This window comes from Mixophyes fleayi, chromosome 2, assembly GCF_038048845.1.
Source record: "Mixophyes fleayi isolate aMixFle1 chromosome 2, aMixFle1.hap1, whole genome shotgun sequence".
NCBI lineage: Eukaryota > Metazoa > Chordata > Amphibia > Anura > Limnodynastidae > Mixophyes > Mixophyes fleayi.
Genome location: NC_134403.1, coordinates 41,712,262 through 41,734,448, shown reverse-complemented (window position 1 = coordinate 41,734,448; position 22,187 = coordinate 41,712,262). Strand labels below are relative to the sequence as shown.

General features: G+C 41.3%; 1 protein-coding gene across 1 annotated transcript in view; it reads left to right on the top strand.

The window, feature by feature from the left end:
* The first annotated feature begins 1,798 nt into the window (after positions 1-1,798).
* The window catches only part of FGF9 (fibroblast growth factor 9), a 122,439-nt gene continuing 102,050 nt past the window's right edge, over positions 1,799-22,187 (top strand). The window contains exon 1 of the mRNA XM_075198862.1: positions 1,799-1,808. The gene's annotated coding sequence lies outside the window, so the exon portion shown is untranslated. The remainder of the gene's footprint in view (positions 1,809-22,187) is intronic.

The window sequence follows — 22,187 nt, the reverse complement described above, 5'->3', positions numbered from 1 at the left end:
TTTTTGTGCAAATATATACATGTAAAATAAATCTTTGGAGATGTGTTTTATGCTTTGCTAAAAAAGCAAGGTAGTAAGTTCTGCATGCCCTTTGCAGTTTCAGAATCACGTAGGGGCTGTTGAGCATAGCCGGATTAAGGGGGGGCACAGGGGGCACGTGCCCCGGGCCCCCTCTCTCCGAGGGCCCCCCGCCGCCACGCGCATAACCTCTACTGATTTATTATTATTTTTTTCCTTAATGGCGGCGGCGGCCCCTCGGAGAGAGGGGGAGGGTTGCGGTCGGGTTCGGGTCTCCCTGCGTTGGTGGGGGGAGCAGGATAGTGAAAAAAATAATATATAGATATTACTCACCTCATTGCAGCGCCGGCGTCCCTCCTCTCTGCACTGTTAACACTGAATGACAGGCGTGACGTCATCAAGTCACGCCTGTCATTCAGTGAGGAGCAGCGCGGAGAGGACCAGGAAAGAAACAGGAAGACAGAAGAGAAAAGAGATGCTACAAGAAAGGTAAGTAAAAAAAAAAAAGGGAATAACGAAGAAAGGGACACTATGTAGGAAAAAGGGGGAGAAGAAAGGGACACTATGTAAGAGAAAGGGGGAGAAGAAAGGGACACTATGTAGGAAAAAGGGGGAGAAGAAAGGGACACTATGGAGGAAAAAGGGGGAGAAGAAAGGGACAGTATGGATGAAAAAGGGGGAGAAGAAAGGGACACTATGTAGGAAAAAGGGGGAGAAGAAAGGGACACTATGTAGGAAAAAGGGGGAGAAGAAAGGGACACTATGTAGGAAAAAGGGGGAGAAGAAAGGGACACTATGTAGGAAAAAAGGAGAAGAAAGGGACACTATGTAGGAAAAATGGGGAGAAGAAAGGGACACTATGTAGGAAAAATGGGGAGAAGAAAGGGACACTATGTAGGAAAAAGGGGGTGAAGAAAGGGACACTATGTAGGAAAAAGGGGGAGAAGAAAGGGACACTATGTAGGAAAAAGGGGGAGAAGAAAGGGACACTATGTAGGAAAAAGGGGGAGAAGAAAGGGACAGTATGGAGGAAAAAGGGGGAGAAGAAAGGGACAGTATGGAGGAAAAAGGGGGAGAAGAAAGGGACACTATGTATAAAAAAGGGGGAGAAGAGAGGCACACTATGGAGGAAAAAGGGGAAGAAGAGAGACACAGTAAGAAAAAAGGGGGAGAAGAGAAGCACAGTAAGGTAAAAAGGGGGATAAGAGAGGCACAGTAAGGAAAAAAGGGGGAGAAGAGAAGCACAGTAAGGAAAAAAGGGGGAGAAGAGAAGCACAGTAAGTTAAAAAGGGTTAGAAGAGAGGCACAGTAAGGAAAAAAGGGGGAGAAGAGAGGCACAGTAAGGAAAAAGGGGGAGAAGAGAGGCACAATAGTGGGGACAATTAATTAATTTAAGATGGGGTGGTTTGGGCGTTACTGAATGTGGGGGTGAGTTTGGGGAGAATGAGGTCCCTTTATTAAAATATGCCTATGAATTATTTAATGGCAGTGATGGTTGCGGGAAATAGGTATATTTCTGAAATGTAAATACTATTAATTTATTGCTGGGGCTGTTTGTAGGGAGGGAAATAGGTTTATTTATTAAATGTGAATACTATTATTTTAATGTTGGGGCTGGAGGAAGGCCTAATTATTAATCATGGGTGGTACTGATTTAACGCCGGGGGTGGCTGTAAATTTCTAAATGTACCCATTTTTTTTTTCCCAAGTAGGGTCCCTAACATTCCAGGATCCAGACAAGCCGCAACTAAAGAAACCTGCAGCACAGGTGGTGAAAGTGAGAAGAACAGGTAGGAGAGAGCAGCAAAGTCTGTGAACTGTTATGATTCTAGTGGGACAATCCCAATTTTTGGTGACCGTTCAATGGTGTACACAACAATGCAGGTTTTTTGTCTGTAGGAGGGTGGCCTGGCCATGCCCAATGATGCATTATCAATGGTATTTTAATTTGCGGTATCATTGCAAGTTTTAATGTGCATTATAAATTTTATTTTTAAAGTTCGGTATCATTGCTAGTTTTAGCGTGCGGTATCATTGCTAGTTTTAGTGTACGTTATCAATGGTATTTTTAATGTATGATATCATTGCTAGTTTTAATGTGTGGTGTCAATACCCATTTTAATGTGGTGTTTTGATGATTGTTTAATGTACAGTATTTTAGTTTGTGGAAGCAATGATTTTTCTTATGCAGACAACCTAAGCGAGCCCTCTGGGAAAGCTGTAAGTGTCATACTGTGGGCTGTTGGTGATGTAATGCAGGATGTGTCACTATGCCCTTAATTTTAGATCTTAGGGGCTCCCCTGTCTTAAGTGCCCCGGGCCCCCTGAAGCCTTAATCCAGCTCTGCTGTTGAGCCATGGGGCTTCCAGTAAGTACAACATGGAAAGACTGACATGTCACAAACAGCGCAGTTTTACAGTGTACAAGATGCATAATACTCTTGACAGTAAATAATTTGGAGATGCAGGTTTGGGGCGTGGAATGGCCATTGCCTTGTTGTCAGCCCCATGGATAAGCAGCCTCAGAGAGATTCCAAAAAGCATTGTGTTTGTGATGCATTCTCATTAAGATAAGCCAACTGTGTGCCATCATTGCTTCTGAAATATTGCATGTGTACAGGTTATGCAGATCAACAGTATGCTGTCGTACAACATAGTGTTTAGCACTTCTGCCTTACATCACTGGGGTCATGAGTTCAATTCCCGACCATGGCCTTATCTGTGTGGAGTTTGTATGTTCTCCCAGTGTTTGCGTGGGTTTCCTCTGGGTGCTCCGGTTTCCTCCCACACTCACAAAACATACTGGTAGGTGAATTGGCTGCTAACAAAATTGACCCTAGTCTGTCTGTCTGTCTCTGTGTCTGTCTGTGTGTGTGTGTGTGTTAGGGAATTTAGTGGCGCTATATAAATAAATGGTGATGATGATGATGAAGATGATGAGGTTTCTTCTGTCATTACACCTCTCTGTCAGAGCTCCTGCTCTGAACATCTCCCCTTAGGATTTGAATGGAGATTTTATAAATACTTTAAAAATGCTTTTAAGCCTGTTACAATGTGTTCTTCTCATGTACTATAAGGGGGTTGTCCTATGGGCGCTATAAAGTCTAGCTCTTTTCCAGCTAGGAAAGTGCTACCATTCATCACTCTCTTGGTGACATATTAAAGAGAAGGGGGGGGGGGTGGTACTCCTCCCCATTACATCAAGATGTGGCATGCAGAGTTTTGTGAATTTTAATCACCCCTGTGACACCACCCTACCACTGGCCACACAAACTATATTACACAATAGGTCTAATATGGCAGTAGTTCTGGCCTCAAAACCAACCTGACAGTTGATAATAATCTGCTCGAAAACAATAATACAATTGAAAACTATTGATTGTTGGGTAAATGGGGTCGGAAGGTGACCATTGATGACCAATATGTTATGTTCACCTTCTGTGTGTAATAATAGGTCCCAGAGAAAAGATAAAACTGTTTGGCCCATGTTATGGCCCATGTAAGGTCCAAGTTTTGGCGTTAAACACATTGCCATTTTAAATTATACTGGCAACGTCACCAAATATCGCCGATTTGCTAGAATCCATTAATACATTTACCCCCAGATCTCATTCAATTTGGTTACCTGTGTGTGGCCATAGTAGGAACCGTTTCTGACGCTCTGCTGTTTGTGGCCAGCATAAGTTGAAGCAGCTATTTTGTCTGCTGAACCAATACTCAACTACTGATTCACTAGTCTGCATTGTCATAAATATCGATTCAGGCCACACAATGGCTTTCTCCGTTGAGTATAGGTGGTTGCGTACAGGGTAATTCCACAACTAATGATCAGTCCCTTACAACTGGCAGTGTAAAAGGGGAAAATCTCTTTTTATTTTAAAAAAAATAACATGACCAAATGTTTCGTACCAGATGAGATTGTGATTTGTTGAAATCCAACAAAGGGAACACTAATGTCAATGCTCCAATCAATGACTTGCATGCATTAACTAAACTAATGATCCAGATTGAAACATAAGTATATGCAAACTTGAATTTGATAAGGTCCAATTTAGATTAAAGAGGTGTTTTGAATTTAATATTTTAATTATTAACATCAAATTGCTTCACTACTTGAATGGTGTCCAAACCATTTTGATGCACTAATTTAGAACTTTACCATAAAAGACCATCATCCAAGTTTATCCTAATGCAGGTTTTATTAGGATATATTCTCTTATCTGTTCCATAACATTTGAGGAAGAATTTGGGATCAGTGGATGCGAGTACTTGGAGCTCGAATCATACAAGATAAATATTTTTAATGTGATGTAATACCCCCTTACTATTGCTATTTATACTGATGCAAATGATATCTTGAATGTACCTATATCACAGTTTTTGAAAAAAATATACAGATGCAGGTGTTAAATCACTATCTCCCTATCACTTCAGGTTTAAGCAATTTAAGGATATTATAGTTTCTCAGGTTTACTCACCAGAACCAGGGTTTGATTATATCAATAACACTTTTCTTGCAGTTTCTTTTCCCTGAGGGTTTTTTTTTTTGTTTCAAAATGATGTATCTCCCCACAGACTATTTGGCTTCATAGATAATTCTCTTTATATATATTTTTATCCTCAGACGCTTTTTCTCATAAATGCTGAATTCCACAAATACAGTCTTTTACATATACATCTCTTAATAGATCAATCTCATTAGTATATATCTGTCTTCTCACAGATCGGTCACAGTTTGTTTTCTCTTCCTCACAAAGGTCTGTTTCCTCCTTCTCTCATCCTCGTGTCCAGTAAAACCGTTATTCCTCCTCTATCCACGGTAACCGACACACTCCCTTGCCAGTTCTGGTGCGAATGCTCAATATCTTGGCTTTTCCAATGTGTTTTTTCTTAAATCGTATCAGCTTTCCAAAGGACAAGTGGTAATTGACTGAGACTTTAACACATGTTTTATAGCTCAACCAAGGCAGAGCAGGGCCTTCCAGGTTCTTGATAAGGCATTCTAAAGAGATTAACTTGTCTGCCTCTTAAAGCTTTATTATTCATATGGCTCATGATGGGTACTGTATCCTTCAGCTCACTTCTATTTGCATTAATCCCCTCCCAACAATTTTTTTTTGCGCATCTGAATACACTTTGTATACAATGGTACCACTAAAATCTTGCGGGTGGCCAAGATCTCTCCCGTGTCCCGCCGGATCATTTGGCCATTCTCTGAGAGGTGAAGAGTTTCCTTCGCCCCTTCCCAGAGGGTGAGTGGCGACTAAATGAGTATTTTCTTTTCAAAAAGGAGAATAAAGACAAAATTACCCAGGCAATTGTTGACTTTCAAGAGAACAATCATCTGTCAGACTCCTCATGTACAATCATGTGGAAGCCTCACAATACGACAATCCAAAGTGTGCTTATTGGCATGGCAGTGAATAAGGCAAAGTAGTAGCAAATAACAAAACTCAAACAGCATTTTTCGGCACGTATGCCACAACTCCAGTGCTTCTCCAAATGCAAGACTTGCTGCAAACTCTTGGCTGTCAGGGGTTAGCTAAACCAACTGCCATCTGCCATCTGACAGAGTGGCCAAAAACCTTCAGTGGCAACAAAGATGACACCAGCCTGGCTAAAAAACTGAAGGCACAGCTCACTTGAGATCTGATATTTTCAAAAAGAAATCTTAGCTACTTCCATATATGTTCCTCAGAAAATTGCGGACCGCATCCAAGATTATTATGCCACGCTTTATGATTTACATCCAAACAGGGTCACACCATTCATCAACCCAGCTCAAATCAAAGGCATCTGGCATCTTCTAGCTCCCTGTGAATATTCTTGGAACAAGCTGAATGTTCTATCAAGGAGATTTCTTCAGAGAAACTCTCCCAGATAATTAAATCTATAAACAAATTGTCTGTACCAGAACCAGATGGCTTCATGGCAGTATACTTAGGCCCCGTTCTCTCTTCACTACTACATGGCCTGTTCAACTCTATCCTTGTTTGAAGGCAAGAAATCTGAAGGGGCCACAACCAAGGCAGAGATGTTTGTCATTCCTAAAGAGGGCCAAGATACTGCATTATGCATCTATTTCCCTGTGAAACGTTGATCTTAAATTATTTTCCACAATACTGATGAACAGGCTGTCCTCAGTCATAAGCTCCTTAAGGCATTCAGACCAAATAGCCCTGTATTACAACATCTCAGCATTGGCTTTGCCCAACGGCTTCTCCTCCGGGTCTAACAAAAAACGGTACAAGACAGGGGGCGCATTTTGCTGCCTTGACTCATTGAGTTTATATGGAAACTCCGGTGGCTAAAATACGTAATAACCAAGATATCACTGGGATTATAAAGAGCGTCACCTCCACCCTATTGAAAAGATAATATAAGAAAAAGATATAAGCTCTGGCTCTTCACTGTATTGGTATACACTGTTCAGATAGAGGTATGAGTTCTTGAAGATATCAGTCTTCCCCAGGGCCGGTGCTAGGGTCCATGGCGCCCTAGGCAAAATCAGCGCCCTCTCCCCCCCACCCGCAAAATCGGCGCCCTCCTCCCTCCTCCCCCCTCACCCCGTCTTTTCTTACCTTGTCTCACCACCGCCGCTTCTCTGCTCTGTCTCCTCCCCTCCACTCACTAGTGTCAGTGAGGAGACAGAGCAGAGAGGCGGCGGTGGTGAGCAATAGCCTCTCCCCCCCCTCCCCATGCATCTAAATGCTGTGCGGCGGCCGTGATAGGTATGGTCAGCGGTCGCCGCACAGTTTTAAAATTAATTTCCAGTTCTGTGGCGCCCTCCAGGCGCCCTCCAGAGCCTGGTGCCCTAGGCAAGTGCCTAACCTTGCCTAATGGGAGCGACGGGCGTGGTCTTCCCAAAGATTCTTAAATGAAAACATTCTTCTTTTTTTAATGTGGAAGTCCTGAATTGTAATGCTCAATATGTGAAAATAAAATAATATATATTTTCCTCCTGTGGAATATTGCACCATGCATATAGTGCCTTTTAGACCCCATGGAACATTATTCATTTGCTTTTTATTCTTAGTTTTTCAAGAAACACTGATCTCCGGTGTTCAAAGAAAACAAATTAAATAATACCATATGTGTAGATTAGTAACTTTGTAGAACAACTTTTACCACATATAGGAGGGTATTCATTTGGCCGCGTTACTGCCGAAAGTCCTGCTGAAAGGCCTGCTCACTATTACCGACATTACGGTACTAGTGCGCGTAATTACTGTTAATACAGTAATTTCGATGCAGGATTTTTGCTTTTTGCAGATAGCAGGGTTAAGATTACCATATTAATATTAACGGTAATAGGCTTAACATGGCGTTACTCTGGGGGGAATTGAATTCCCCCCTAAATCTCACAAAGAATCTGACTGAATATTCAGACTAAGCAAACTCAGCGAAACGCGTGTCGACGTCTCGCTGGATGCCTCTGCCACTTTGCCAAATTTAGAAGGAGTTATTTTGCATGGGTTGTTTCATTTTGCTCAATTAAGCCCAGAGTTAGTGGAGCACTGGTTAGGTAGTCAGCAATACACCTCCCATAATTTGATTTAGCCTTCTGCTTATTTCTCATGCTATTAGCTTTCATTCAGGCTTGTTTTGGTAGATTTACCCTGAATTAGTGGAATGCTATTGAGGGAACTAGGATGATACCTCCTAATTATTGAAGTAGACCTCAGCCGTTATAATATAGATATCAGTAGGGTTTTCTCCTTATTCTATAATAGTTGCTCACATACCACGATTATAATACCTGTTTTGAATGTATTTGAGGGGAGTTGATTCCCTATTAGGTAATTTTTGAGCTATCTCATTTACCCATGTTACTCCCACACTATATATAATTATGGCTAGGGACGCATCCAGCCAGTTTTAATTACACATTGCTTTCATTATAGATATTCCATATATCTCGCTGTTTTAGTGAACCAATAAAAGTTATATTTTAACTCCTTGATCCCATATATATCACAGATGATGCTTCAGTGAGCTCTAGTGCACCTTATTATTCTTTTCGTTCTTTTCCAAGTCCATATGAATATTCAACCATATGTCTTTTCAGGGTGTTGGTGAATTCGTTTTACCAATATTTAAATCTCATTGGTCTGATTCAGTTAACCTTACCAAACTTTTAAAATGTTTAAACATATAAAAATATAAAAAAAAATATTGATATACTGTAGAAAGGAGGTATCCTCTCCAACTTCTTAATTGGAGGATATATTCTAACCTGATACATTTTCAAAACCTAACCTTTTCTATGAGTGCCTAAATCAACATTTGCTGAACGTTATCTCCCGGTCCCTCGCGGCCCTCTGCAGTCTATATACTAGCTTGAGTTTGGATGCTTCCATATTTAGCTTTCCAGGCCAACTCTTGTACAGGGGTTACCTGGTCCCAACTCATCTTCGTGCAATTTTTCCATCGGTGCTGGAGGTCATGATGGCACTTTTCCCTAAATCTGGTGGAGCAGCCCAAACACTGAAATAATGACAAGACATTCACAACCTCATTCACCCTGTTACAGGCATCTGGGTTTCCTCCTATCCCAACTATTTTCTACTCCTGCACACCATCCCGGACATGTCCAAACACATGGAAAAACTCTTTAGGCACATACTGAGCAGAGCTGCCAATTGGAAAAAACCTGAGCTTACTCCGCTTACAGTAGTCAGCAACAGAGGCAGGTATATCACCTGGAATACATAACGAGTATTTTCCATGACAGGTTCTGTGATACCTGGTCAGCTTGTACGGTCTATTACAAGGTCACTCACGCTTCACTGTCAACATATTAGTGTAACAAAAACATCTTGGGGTATATTTACTAAACTGCGGGTTTCAAAAAGTGGAGATGTTGATTATAGCAACCAATCAGATTCTAGCTGTCATTTTGTAGAATGTACTAAATAAATGAGAACTAGAATCTGATTGGTTGCTATAGGCAAATCTGCAGTTTGGTAAATATATCCCCTTAACTCTGAAAATGTCTTTCCCTCTCTTCCCCCACTGTCTACTGCCCTCTGTGCCTTTACTAACATACCCCCTCTCCCCCCACGGCTACCCCCTTGTTGCTGCTGATGTGGTACAACTTGTCTCCCTATCGCACCCCCTTCTTCTTCTCTGTAACCCAACACTACTTTCATTTTGTTATTTATTGAAAAATCAATACAATTAAAAAAAAATGATAAATATGTTTACTGCAGTAAGATGTTTTAAATGACAAAAGATAATTGAATAATATTTAAGCTGTCTGCTTTGTTGCTTATTACACATACATTTCCGTTGAAACCTATTCATGTTCATTCACAAGGGCCATATAATTTCATATACTGTATGTAGCTTATTACATCATTCAGTAAGGACAAGTAAAGATTATACTGAAGGTGTAAAGAACTAAAACCATATGTGTTTGTTTTTTTAAATTTACCTGGTAAATACAGCTTTGTATGAAATTCCAAAGATGTGTTAAAAATAAAAATGTAAACAAAAAACAATAAAAGCAAGGAGTCAAACAAAACAAAACCTTCCAGATTCATTGTGTAGGGCAGTCACAATCTTTTAGTACATATGACAAAAGGTCTATGTTCAGTCCTCTGTCCATGGTACTGACAGTAGCTATGGAACCTGTGACACAATGCTGTTTTCCCAGCCAACTTTGTGGCTTAAAACAAATGCAGTTCATGACATCAGTAATTAACATTTACCTCTGTAGGTGCACTGCATCATGTTTAAAAAGCTATAAAACAAAAGATACCAAACTTCTCAATTCACTTTTTAGGAATTTTATATGGAACAACAAAAGACCAAAAATTAGCTTGATCAAATTTCAACAACCAAAAACTAATGGCAGAGATTGACTAAAAATTTACACAGACACTCCTTTGGAAAGTGGTTTTCTACCAATCATAAATTTAGTATCTTTTTTTCATCTACACGATCAGGAAATACCCCAAGAAATAAAAGACAATCCTCTCCTGTGGATCACACGCAAGGTTTGACATATTCTACAACACAAAATCTACAAAATTCACACAAATCCATATTTCAATCGCTCAGGTTTAATCCTGAATTTCAGGACGCCTCATCAACCTAGCCTTTTGCGGCCTGGAAGGAGAGAGGCATCACTAAAATAGGTTGTTTACTAGATAACCTAAACAGATGCTCCTCACCCATATGAAAGCAATAGAGAAATTTCAATTTATTAGGTCTTTCCCCTTTGCATATTTTCAAGTGCATCACTATATCAGCAGCATAGTTAGAACCTTCTCTGATCTAGATTGGCACCATCCTCTAGATGTACTCTTGCCTCAAAGCGCCCCTAGACACAAAGCAATCACCTCTCACTATCACTTTATTAGGGATCGAATGGATTACTCAACCATTACGACGGGTCTCCCACAATGGATACGATCATTGCCAGACCTAACAGTGGAAATCCTGCTAAAAAATTTGTGCAACTCTAGTCGCCTAATCCCGGCAAGTGTATACACTGAATTATTTCTAAATACGTATCACGGATAACATTTATCCCTCCACCGTAGTTTATTTGATGGGATCTTCCCCTTATCATTACTGCCCGAGGTGTCAGGAGAGAGAAGCCAGAAGTCAGAACCTTTGCTTTGGACAAACTAGTGATCTACCTACCATTAACAATGCCTGGGCCATCCTGGGTATCCTTCCTCAAGGCCAACAGGTGTGGATGGATAGCAAAAGACTGCTGTTGGCCCTCAGTTCAGCTGCCAAAAGAAACATTTTACAGGCATGGTCACATTGAGGCCCCCATTGTTCAACCTCTTTAGAAACAAATTATATTACATTTTTAAAGTGGAGGCTTCACTCGCCAAAGAATCTAGAGTCAAAATGTTTTATGTAATGTGGGAGAGCTACATCGACTCTCTTCAACCTGCCATTAAGTCACAGATTTATCCATGCTTCCATGCGTCAACGTCATGGTAGGAACTGAGAGTCATTACTGAGGACCCTCCAGTTCTTCTTTAAGGAGAGGAATGTTCCCATGCGGGATCACCAGATTTTATTGTCTCCTTGCTTGTGACCTACTAACCATGTTCTCTGTAAGAAAACTCTTTACTTAATGACCAACGCTTTAATTGATTTTATCTTGTTTGTATATGTTACCAATGGGCCCAAACTTCTATGTTATGGCTTATTAGCTTGTGTACCTATAACTGTATTTCGATTACTATATATGTAACTACATTGTAAGTACATTAACCTAGACAGTCTCTGTAACTTTTGTTTAAAATTTGTTGCTTTGTTTCAGAGCAGTAACAATAAAAATATTTTAAAAAATCAAACAAAAAAACCTATAAAACAAAAAAGCAGCACTTACTTTGGGATTGATTCATGTTCGGACGTGGGTCTGTTTGCATATTATATGTTGTGTGATTCCGCACTGCGCTTGCTGACTGATAGTGATGACTGATTTGGCATAGTCTTTGAATTAAAAATTACATGCTCCGAGGACAGTGGCAGGTGGGGAGTTTGACTGGGGCAGTACCACTGTCAAACCGTAACGCAGGTGTCCTAAGGTGAGCTCTGGGAGGACGGAAACCTCCCGTGGAGCAGAAGGGCAAAAGTTGTTTGGTACTTATGTAGGTAGAAGGATTACCACCATCTACCTACATTCAGCCGTGTGCGCACACAGAAGCGCTATTACTGCCGAAGCAATCTGCTATACAATAGGAACTTTCTTCCACTGATACCGACAAATGAGGGAACGTTTATTTTGCTGCACCACCAGCCGCCCTAGGCTCCACGGAGCCAGGCGGCTCAGCGACCTAGCGATGCAGAGTGTTGTTGCAGACTTCAAGTACTATCTCCCAATGGTCCGCTAAGACTGTCATTTTCTTTTTCCTCACGCAGTTGGGTACTAATTAGGACCTGGAGATTCAAATATCATTCTGACATGTATTTTATGTTTATTCAAGCAACGCTACTTTACTGGGTATTTCTAAACATTCAGTGGATGTCCTACTGCATTATCTTTATCATTTCTGATCCATTATGGCTACTAATTTATAGGGGCATATTCAATTCTCGGCGGTTTCCGCTGCAGAAAAACTATTACCGGTATCACGGAAATCCAGCGAGAAAAGTACCATAATACCGGTATTTATGCGCACTATTAACATAATGACGGTAATAGTGCGCGGGGCACGTTAATTTTGGCTATAACGGCAACAATTGAATATGCCCCATAGAGTGATTTAAAATACTCTGGTTAGAAGGGAGAGACTCATTTTTCATGCTTTTCATTTGCTGCATGTTTTAAATGGAATATACAGAGTTGTTGTTTCCTATGTGATCCATTTATATGTCTATAAGTGTTTATGTTTAATTTTGGTCAATATATTTGTGTTATAGTATTATATATGTGTGATTTTTTTAATCTATTTTTAATATAATAAATTGTATACTATATCCGCAGTTCACAGATCTTTTGTAGTTATTCGACTACCAGTGCATACTTTTCTCACTTTTCCAAACAGCAGCCATAAAAAGTCACAGCAGTTAAAAGTTATGGTACAACTAGCTTCAGCAAGTTTTATTAAAGAGGAAAAACAAAATAAATCCTGGCCTGTCTGACTCTAACTAATATTGACAATCCCTCTCTAAGTGCGGAGGGAACTAATGTCCAGCTCATGAACAAACAGCAGTTTGCAAGTTTAGTTCACTCACTAACAAATATCACTTTTATCTAACTGTGGAGGATTCCAGCATCTTTACCCAGGTAATGAGAGTGACTGAGCAAACTGCCAGTCTTTCACACCTTGCAGGTGTAACTATTAACTAGCCTGCTGTCTGACTGGCAGGTCAGAAGACCCATAATGCAAGTTTGCAAGTTTAGTTCACTAACTACAAATAAAAGTTTTATCTACCTGTGGAGGATTCCAGTCTCTTTCCCCAGGTATTAAGAGTGACTGAGCAAACTGCCAGCCTTTTACACCTTGCAGGTGTAACTATTAATTAGTCTGCTGTCTGACTGGCAGGTCAGAAGACCCGTAATGCAAGTTTGCAAGTTTAGTTCACTAATTAACAAATAACAGTTTTATCTACCTGTGGAGGATTCCAGTCTCTTTCCCCAGGTAATGAGAGTGACTGAGCAAACTGTCAGCCTTTTACACCTTGCAGGTGCAACTATTAATTAGCCTGCTGTCTGACTGGCAGGTCAGAAGACCCGTCATGGCTGTAATGAATGGAGACTCTCCCTCTCTCTCCATTCACTCCAGGGAACATGTGATCTGACTCCTCAGAGCCATCAGTTGCCCAGGGGCCCCATGAGCATAGGGGCCTCATTGGTGACCTTTTAAATAAATGTGAGCATCTCAGGCACTACATGCTTCTTGATGAAAATTGTGAGACTCTCCCTGTATTGTACAGAATAAAAACATGAAATTTGTGTTTCCCAATGTTGAAATTGCACTCAGAGTGTTCATGTTCATGAAGGTGACCAACTGTGCGGAGGAAATTCATTTGAAGACTGAAACTGATAAAAAAAAAATCAGCTTTGCAGCACAATGGGGCAGCAGCATTTGAACTGGCTTCACACATGTGTATGGAAAATGACATCCTGAAGATCATTGACTCAAGACACTTATAAAGCCATTCTCTGCAAAGAAGTTTCGCAAATCTTTGTGTTGAACACTTAGTTAATAATAAATAATTCATAGTAATTTCATACTGTGCCATTTCCATCTGTACAATTTACCAACTGAGTAGCATTTTCATGCTGAATTTCTTGTTTTTCAACTTCAAGGTTCATGTAATATTATTCAAATGTTTGTGTGGATTAATCTCTGCTGCACAGCATGTTTTTTAATGTCTAAACACTGATTTTGTTGTAGGTACCAATAATAATAAGCTTAATTTTATTGATAATTTACATTTTTATTCCTGTTGGTGGTTGTGTAGGTAGGGCCTCAGTGCGCTGCTCTGATTCTCTTAAGATGGCCCTATTCTTACTTGCGCTCAAAGCTTTCAGAAAGCTGTCTTTCCAGTATTAACATTTTTCCCTGGAGTTCAAAAAACATAGGTCAGAAACATGGGCCTTATATACAGTCTATCAATGATTTTGCCAGCATTTCTGCCACAATAGATATTGTTTGTAAGTACACACCGTATTGACATAAAATTTCAAGGAATAAAAAGGAATCAATGTCATTAAATAAGAAAGTAATGGATGGGGTAAGGGGAAAAGGACCATTTAAATTGTTAAAAATAGAAGGGACTGAAAATCCATTTTGAAAATACGAGGATTATAGCAAAATATGTAGAAAGGAAATCAGGTTAGCAAAGACTAAAGCTGAAAGATGCATTAAAAAGTCTAATCCAAAAAAACACATTTAAAGTGCATAAGAGGCAAGAAAAATAAAAGTTACAATATTGGGCCACTAAATGATAAAGAAGGAAAAATAATTATAGAAGAAAATGAGAAAACTGATCTTTCAAATATGTTATTTTCACAAAGGAAGTGAAAATTCCATGAAGTAGGTGCACAATACCCTATGCACACCATGAAATATGTCTTGCCTAACATGGGAGAACATGCAGTTATGCCTAAACAAGATGAAGACAGATAAACAACCGGGAACACCTACGTATGCTAAAGGAACCAAGTTCAATAATTAATAGATAACTATTTCTTATATTTATGGACTTCCCTGTCATGGTGCCAACTCACAGGAAAGAACAACTTAGCTGGGGTAGCTATCAGAGGCACGCCATGTCCGGCCAAGCCAGTTAGTCCTGAGAGGACTGGTAGTGAGGGACAAGCTGAAGTCAAAGGATTGTAGAAGATAGAATAGTGATGGACAAAGCCAAAGTCAAAGGATTGGAGAAGGTATAAAAGTGGGGGCCGAACCTGAGTTCAAAGGATAGGAGAAGATAGAATCGTGTTGTACAGTCCAATAAGGCAAGTTGTTTTCAAAGCATAAGCAGAGATCCAAAACGAATAGGTGAGATAGATTGTTCTGAACTTCTGAGTGACTTGACCTTTCTCACTGAAGGGCTGAGTGCAGAGTATGCAGTAGTCCTGGTGAGGTGACTAGCCAGATTGCTGTTCTTAGCAGAGTGCTGATTACAGAAATTGATAAAAGGTGTTTGTAGCTGTCATTGTGAATAGTTATCTGACACCTGTCAACTGGAGCTAGGGATAATCCAGACAGCAATGTTTTCTGACAGCTGGAGCTAGCATTGTAAATCCTCACATTCCCTATAACCAGGTCAGTGCCACGGGATTGGAAGAATGCAGATGTGGTGCCCATCTTTAAAAATTGAATAAATATATCAACCAGGATATTATAAACTTGTGAGCCTGACTTCTGTTGTGGGTAAAATATTTGAAGGGATTCTGAAAAATGCAAAACTGAAATATATTGTAAACAATAATTTGTTTTGATGAGTCATGCCCAACAAATATGATTAGTTTTTAGGAAGAGATAAGTCTCAAACTGGATCTTGGTAGTGCGAGAAAAAATATGTGACAATGTTTTATTATATCTCTGTATTATAATAATTGAAAACTGATTATTTTAGAGTGATGAAGAACTAAATGTAATTGCAAATTCCTATAACTGTACAAAAAAAACAAATAGAGAAAGGGGTAAATAGAAAAAGGGAGACCTGAAGATCTGGCAAATTAGTAGAGAAGCAGATGCTTTAAATAGACAGAGCATATTTTCCAGGTCCAATCACAAAATCACAAGATGTGAATCTGTTGAAATGTGTCACGTGCCCTAGCGAGGACAGGTGGAAGAGAAGCACATTCCCAGTTTGTCAAGTAAGTTTAATAGTGAGAGGGGATTGGAAATGGTGCAACAGGATCTCTACTTCTTAGGCAGGAAATCAGCTTTTGTGTACATTGTGATGAAACAAGTTTGATATCACCTTAACCAACCTGTCCCTCGTTTCTCACAAAATGTGGAGCATAACAACATGTACTTTTTATAGCCCTGTTAATGTTCCCCAGCTCACCAGAGTGCAAATGCAGTGTCTAATTACATGGGAATAAGGGGACTTTTCACTATATGTTACTCATTGTAAAAATGTATATTGTGTCACGAGCTGCGGCTCTTCTGCTCTCCTCAGACGCGTCCTGGGTGCTGCCCCTGACAGCCAGGATGTCACTTCCACTTCTTCATCCCGTATGTCACCAGGGCAACAGCTGGGACACTTTTTCATTCACCACCGCATCCCGGCAAAGCAGACAGCCAAGCATGTGCTCAATAGGGTCCTTCCATAATTACAGCCTCCTGTGGCTAATTAAAACAGGGGGCTGCTGCTGCTAAATCCTAATTGGCCAATTCTCCTATTTAAGGCAGGCTTAGCCTCCCTGACGGTTATAGCGTTTGTGTGACCCACTAGCTAACCTTCTCCTAGTGCTGTGAATACTCTGTCCATTTAATTCTGATTCTTGTTGTGACCCATGGCTCATTTCTGGACCCTGTTTGAATTCTAATTGCCCTGATCTCTGGCTTTATTATTGGATATCCTTGATCGCTGGCAGCCCTGACCCTTTGGCCTGTTCATGATTCTCCTGCTTGCTACGGACCCCGGACTGCTCCTGACCATCCGCACCTGTTCTTGGCCACCGCCTCCTACCTACCAGCTGTGGTATTGTATATAAACTTCTACTACACTAAGAGTTTAGACTTGGGCGCATCCAAGTACCTGTGAGTGCAATGTGCTCAACGGGAAAGGCGGCTGCTATAGGCAAAGACCTCTGTTCACCAGTTCTAGAAGGTTATGTCAATAGCCGCTAGCCATAACATATTGTTTATTGTATATTGTTGATATTGCAGTGATGCTGTTATACATTGTTCTTAAATTAAAACCAGATGGTTTCTGAGTAAGGATCAGGTGGAGTCCAATTCCAAGATACAGGTGAGGGGTCTGTAGCTTCATTCATTCATTCATTCATTCATTCAATCTCCCCCCTCCATTCTCTACAGAAAGTCCGGATCAGCTGAAAGCTAGTTTCGGCTGAAAAAGCTTGTAAGGGGTTAATACTGGGAGTGTCATTTAATCAATTTGGCCTTGCCCTTTAATTAACCTGAGTATGTTCTCATTGTCTCAGGTTGTATTCCACCAGACTACTTGGAGCAGCAGAGGACCAAGGGAAGTATTGGGATGAGTAGGGACAGCCCTGTAACAGACGATTTTAACAGACAACCGCTCTCAGAGAATCCCACTATCTAAGGCCACCTCTGACCCAGCCCCTGGAGCCTGGGAAATCTTCAGGGTAGAGAGGAAGAGCGAGAGTGAGGGATACTGAGTTGTTTTTTCTTGATGATTTGATCCTGGTAAGAACTCCAGTGTTGAAGTCTAGGCTTCTGCCGGACTGAGCATCGTGCTGACATATATGCAGCTCAGAAGAACTCCATGGGTCTTGTTACTTGGTGGGCCTGATCTAACGGAGAACACAGGCTTGACTCCTACCACACTGATAGAGGAGGGATTGTCAGGCCAAGCAGCTGGGATACAGCAAGTCAGGACATCCAGGTGACTGAATTTCCTTAAGCAGGTGGGGTAAGGGACAGATAATATGGTGAACCCTTTCTGGCATTTGTTTACTGTTTGTATATAGTATTCTAGTGTTGGTTTTATTACAATAAATGTACTGCTGTAAATTTCTAACTGCATTTGCCTGAGTCACTTTAAATACACTAGAAAGTACTGGGTATACTTCCTGGCATAGTAAGGCACCCTGGGTGGCCAGCCAGTGTGAAGTGGGTAGAATTTGGCCAGATAAACCCAGAATCTTCAAACACCTTCAATGTAAGTATAGCAACATCAGACCGTGGCACTGCTATGGGGCCAAGGAGCATGGGTGTCCTGTAAAAGAGTAAAACATACGTCTGTATGGGTCCCTCATTCTGGCTACATATTGATATATTCAAATAGCCACAGAAGATAAGAGGAATGTACATAAAGTCTAGGCCCCTGTGTCCAATTGCATATATATGGGAGTTGAGCTTTTTCCACACTGAGCTGAACAGTCCTGGGGGGTGAGGGGGTCAGACACTAAGCACTTTACATCAGGACTAGCCACTAGTTTGTGTGACCTGCTGTATGTTAGCCACTGGATTTAGCGGCTTCTTCTATAGCCACCACGTTTAGAGGATCTGTTCTGTATTTTGCTCCATTTTGCAGGGGCAAAGTCAGATTAAGAGGGGCCCTGGGCCCCTTGCTCTCAGGTTGCCTTCTGGTGCTCACTGTCCTCCTCTCCATATGTTTGCTTCACAGTGGATGTTCTGCTCGCTGCATCTCTGTGTGACTTACAGTGTCACAAAGACATTCAGGGCAGATGGGTAACTTTACTTGGTGCTATCACATAATAGCATTATATTATTTGTTATTCACAGATTCTCTGTCATTATCTGTTCCTCCTTCTCTGTCATTCTCTAGTTTTGTCTCCTAAGCTTTTTTTGTGAAGGGGGGGGGCTCTACAAAATCCACCAGATTAAGAGGTCTGCTCTACACTAGCTGTGACATGGGGAGGCCTGTTCTACACAATCAGATTGGGAGATCTGCTCTACACTAAACACCAGAGTGGCAGGTCTGTTCTACACAACCAGATTGGGAGATCTGCTCTACACTTGACACCAGATTGGCAGGTCTGTTCTACACAATCAGATTGGGAGGTCTGCTCTACACTTGACACCAGATTGGTCTACTCTATACCCAAGGACAAATATTTGATGGAAGCCCTGCATGGAAAGTTTGCCTGCTTCATGGCAACGGCACACTAACTCTATCCATTTTACTGTACTATACATGTCAAATGTTCCCCAACTCATAGCACTGCATGGCATGCTAACTATATTCTGTTTTGTACTACCATACAACTATTATCTTTTTTTGTTTACCATAGCACGCTGGACATTGCTAAGTTAGTATGAAATTAATATTTATTTAAAAACAAAAATATAGAAACAGCCACTCTATTCAATCCATACCCACTGTTTTGTTCCTCAAAATGTTTCAAGAGCCGCTGTAAGCCACTTCCATCCTTATTTACCCCCTCCCCCAAATGTCTTGTTCTTGTCATTTTACAGCTTTGCCCCCTGCATTGATCAGCGATGAATGACCTTGCTTATATTATGCACAGTCAGACATTATTTACCTTTTAAGGTTTCACCTAGAGACACTTGCTCATAAATAATACAAAATGTTTATTGCAGTTGGAGTTTCCTTGATAAAATAATCTATAAAGTGGGAAATTCCACAATGCTCTACTTAATCTTACTGAGAGCAATCAATTCAATAAGAATAATATTGTTTCTTGTGAATAAAGTCCTATACCATACTATTTAATTTCATTTTGTCTTGCCAAGGAAATACCATTATGCCTATTGTGTTATTCTGGATGAAACCTTTATAAGTAAAATGAAACTGCATTAAAACTGCCAAAATTATGTCTGTATGGGTCCCTAATTCTGGCTACATATTGACATGCTCAGATAGCCACTGAAGATAAAAGGAATGTTCATAAAGTCCTGGGGGGTAAAAGACTAGTATTAATCTGTGACTCTAGCAAATCACTGATATTCGGCGACTGTGCCGGGCAAATTTAAAATGGCAATGTGTTTAAAGGCAACATTGCCATTTTAAATTTGCCCAGTAAAATCGTGAATACCAGCTTGGCACTACCACACCAAGAGGCTTGGAGTCTAAGGGAGCAGAAGGCATTCGCCAGGAACCCCGCAAGGGAGTATAAACTTTGCGGTGGCCCGCAGGTCATGGTTCTCCAAGTGGGTACCAGGTGAGACCGATAGAGAACGTAGTGAAGACTGAAAGGGTGGCAGAACTTGAAGTGGTGGAGGTCTGCAGGCGGGAATGGCCGGAAGTCCAGTTTTTGCGCCCTGTAATTTATACATGGTTAATACATTTGTTCTCTGCAGGATAATACCTCTTCTTCCTACCCCATATCCCTTTTCCTTATCTTCCTCTTTTTAATCTTATCAATCTTCACCCATTACTTTCCCCTACTTCTCCCACTCCTCCTCCAACCCAAGTTTAGCTGTCGGTCTGAAAAGCTGGAGTTCAAATGAATTAAGAATCGGCAGGCACAGTACCAATTGAGAACTAGGAGGGCTGGGAAGCTGCTGGAATCAGTGGAGCAATAGTCTGCGGCTACGGCAATAACCACTCTAAAGACCAGGCATGCTAGGAGGCTTCTGGAAATAGTGGAGTGGAGTTTGCAGTTGCGTTAAAAACCACTCTGAGGACCAGGTGAACTAGGAAGTTGCTGAAAACAGTGGGGCAATAGTCTGCAGCTGTGGCAGTAGCCACTCTGAGGTCCAGGTGAGCTGGGAAGCTGCTGGAGACAGTGGAGCAATAGTCTGCAATCACAAAAGTAAAGAACCACTGGGAGCCACGTCTGAGCAGAGTGAGAGACTCAAAGAACAGGCACTGTTAGACTGTCAGAGATGCCTTAAATATCCTTAGGGAAATGAATGAATCTCCAATCACAGGGAGGAGGAGAAGATAAAAGTTTGGGTATACGAATGCGCAGATCCAGATCCAGTGTAGCGGCCGCCCGGAGAAGAAGCCGGAGGGAGCAGGCAGGTAAGCATGCCAGACCTCAGTCAGATGGTCTGTGGGTTTGGCTTGTGACACAGTTTCTTTAAAAATGCAGATGTACCTCCGAATGGAACTGGAGGAAATCTTGCTTCTTGGCAGACTTCCTTCACTTCAAGTTCATACTCTCATCCGCCCTCTCACTTGCTAAACAATCTTTCTTCAAGTATCTCATCTCTTCACGGTCCTACAATCTCTGACGTCTTTTTGCCACTTTCAACATACTCCCTTGCCCCCCTCCTCCCCTCCCATCCTCACTTATTGCCACTGACTTTGCCTCCTTTTATACTTACAAAATTGAGGTTATCACACACAAAATCTCCTATCGCTCTTCTGCCACCCCTACCACTCCACCCTCCTCTCCAGGGGCGGGCTGGGCCGGGGGGCAGATTCAAAATAGCAGATTTTTACCGGCGGCAGCGGCATCTCATGACACGAGATGCGGCCGCGTCACCGCACAGGCGGCCGCATCACATGACAAGGGATGCGGCGACGCGGCCGCATCCCATGTCATGAGATGTGGCCGCCTCTGCGCCCCCCGGGTTGAAATTGCCAGCCCGCGCCTGCTCCTCTCCCTCTAGCCACCACCTCTTGTGCTCCTTCCACTCCACTACCGGTTACGAAGTCCATTCTCTTATATTATGCTTTCCACCGTCAACCTTTCCCCTGGATTCCATCCCCTCTCACTTCCTTCACTCCCTCACCACCACTGCCTGCTCCCACCTTCCTCACCTCTTCAATCTATCCTTCTACACTGGAATTTTCCCTGCATCCTTTAAACATGCTCTTGTTTCACTCATTCTTTAAAAACCCAATGTTGAACCCACCTCACTCTCTAACTACCACCCATGCTTATCCTCCGTGGTCTTGTATCTCAATGTCCCCCACTCACCTAGGTTTTCCTTCCTCCTATTTGGCATCACAAAAGCCACCAGAATAAACTATACCGACATTGTTTTGCTGGTGATATCCTCCCAGCCATCCACTCCTTCCACCGTCCGGCCACACCAACCTCTCTTATCGTATTTTTATTGTTTTTACCTTTTCCTTGCATTTCTTTGTTATTTCTTATTCTACAAAAATCCGATCAGCAAGTGCAAGTGTCTAATATCCTGGTTGGTCCTTCATTAAGGTTTTGTGATATCTGTACAATAGCCACTTAGTCCTTTTTGTATGCCATCTATCATATTACTGTGTTCTACATTCTACCATGTTCTTGTTATGTTTGTCACATGCTGATCTTCAAATAAATAAACTCTTTAGAAAAAATACAGAAACAGACAACCCGCACCCAGTATTTTGCACCTTGGAAGGTTTAATAAGCCATTCCCTTATTTGGCTCCTCTTAATGTTCTTGTCATTTTACAGCTATGTCCGCTGCAGTGATCAGTGATGAATATCCTTACTTACATTATGCATGCACAGGTATTGTTTACCTTTAAGGCCTCACCTAGAACTCAAGAAATAATACAATATTTATTGCACTTGGAGATTCCTTGATAAAATAATCTATAGAGTGGGAATTTCCACAATGCTCTACCTTATCTCAACACAGGACAA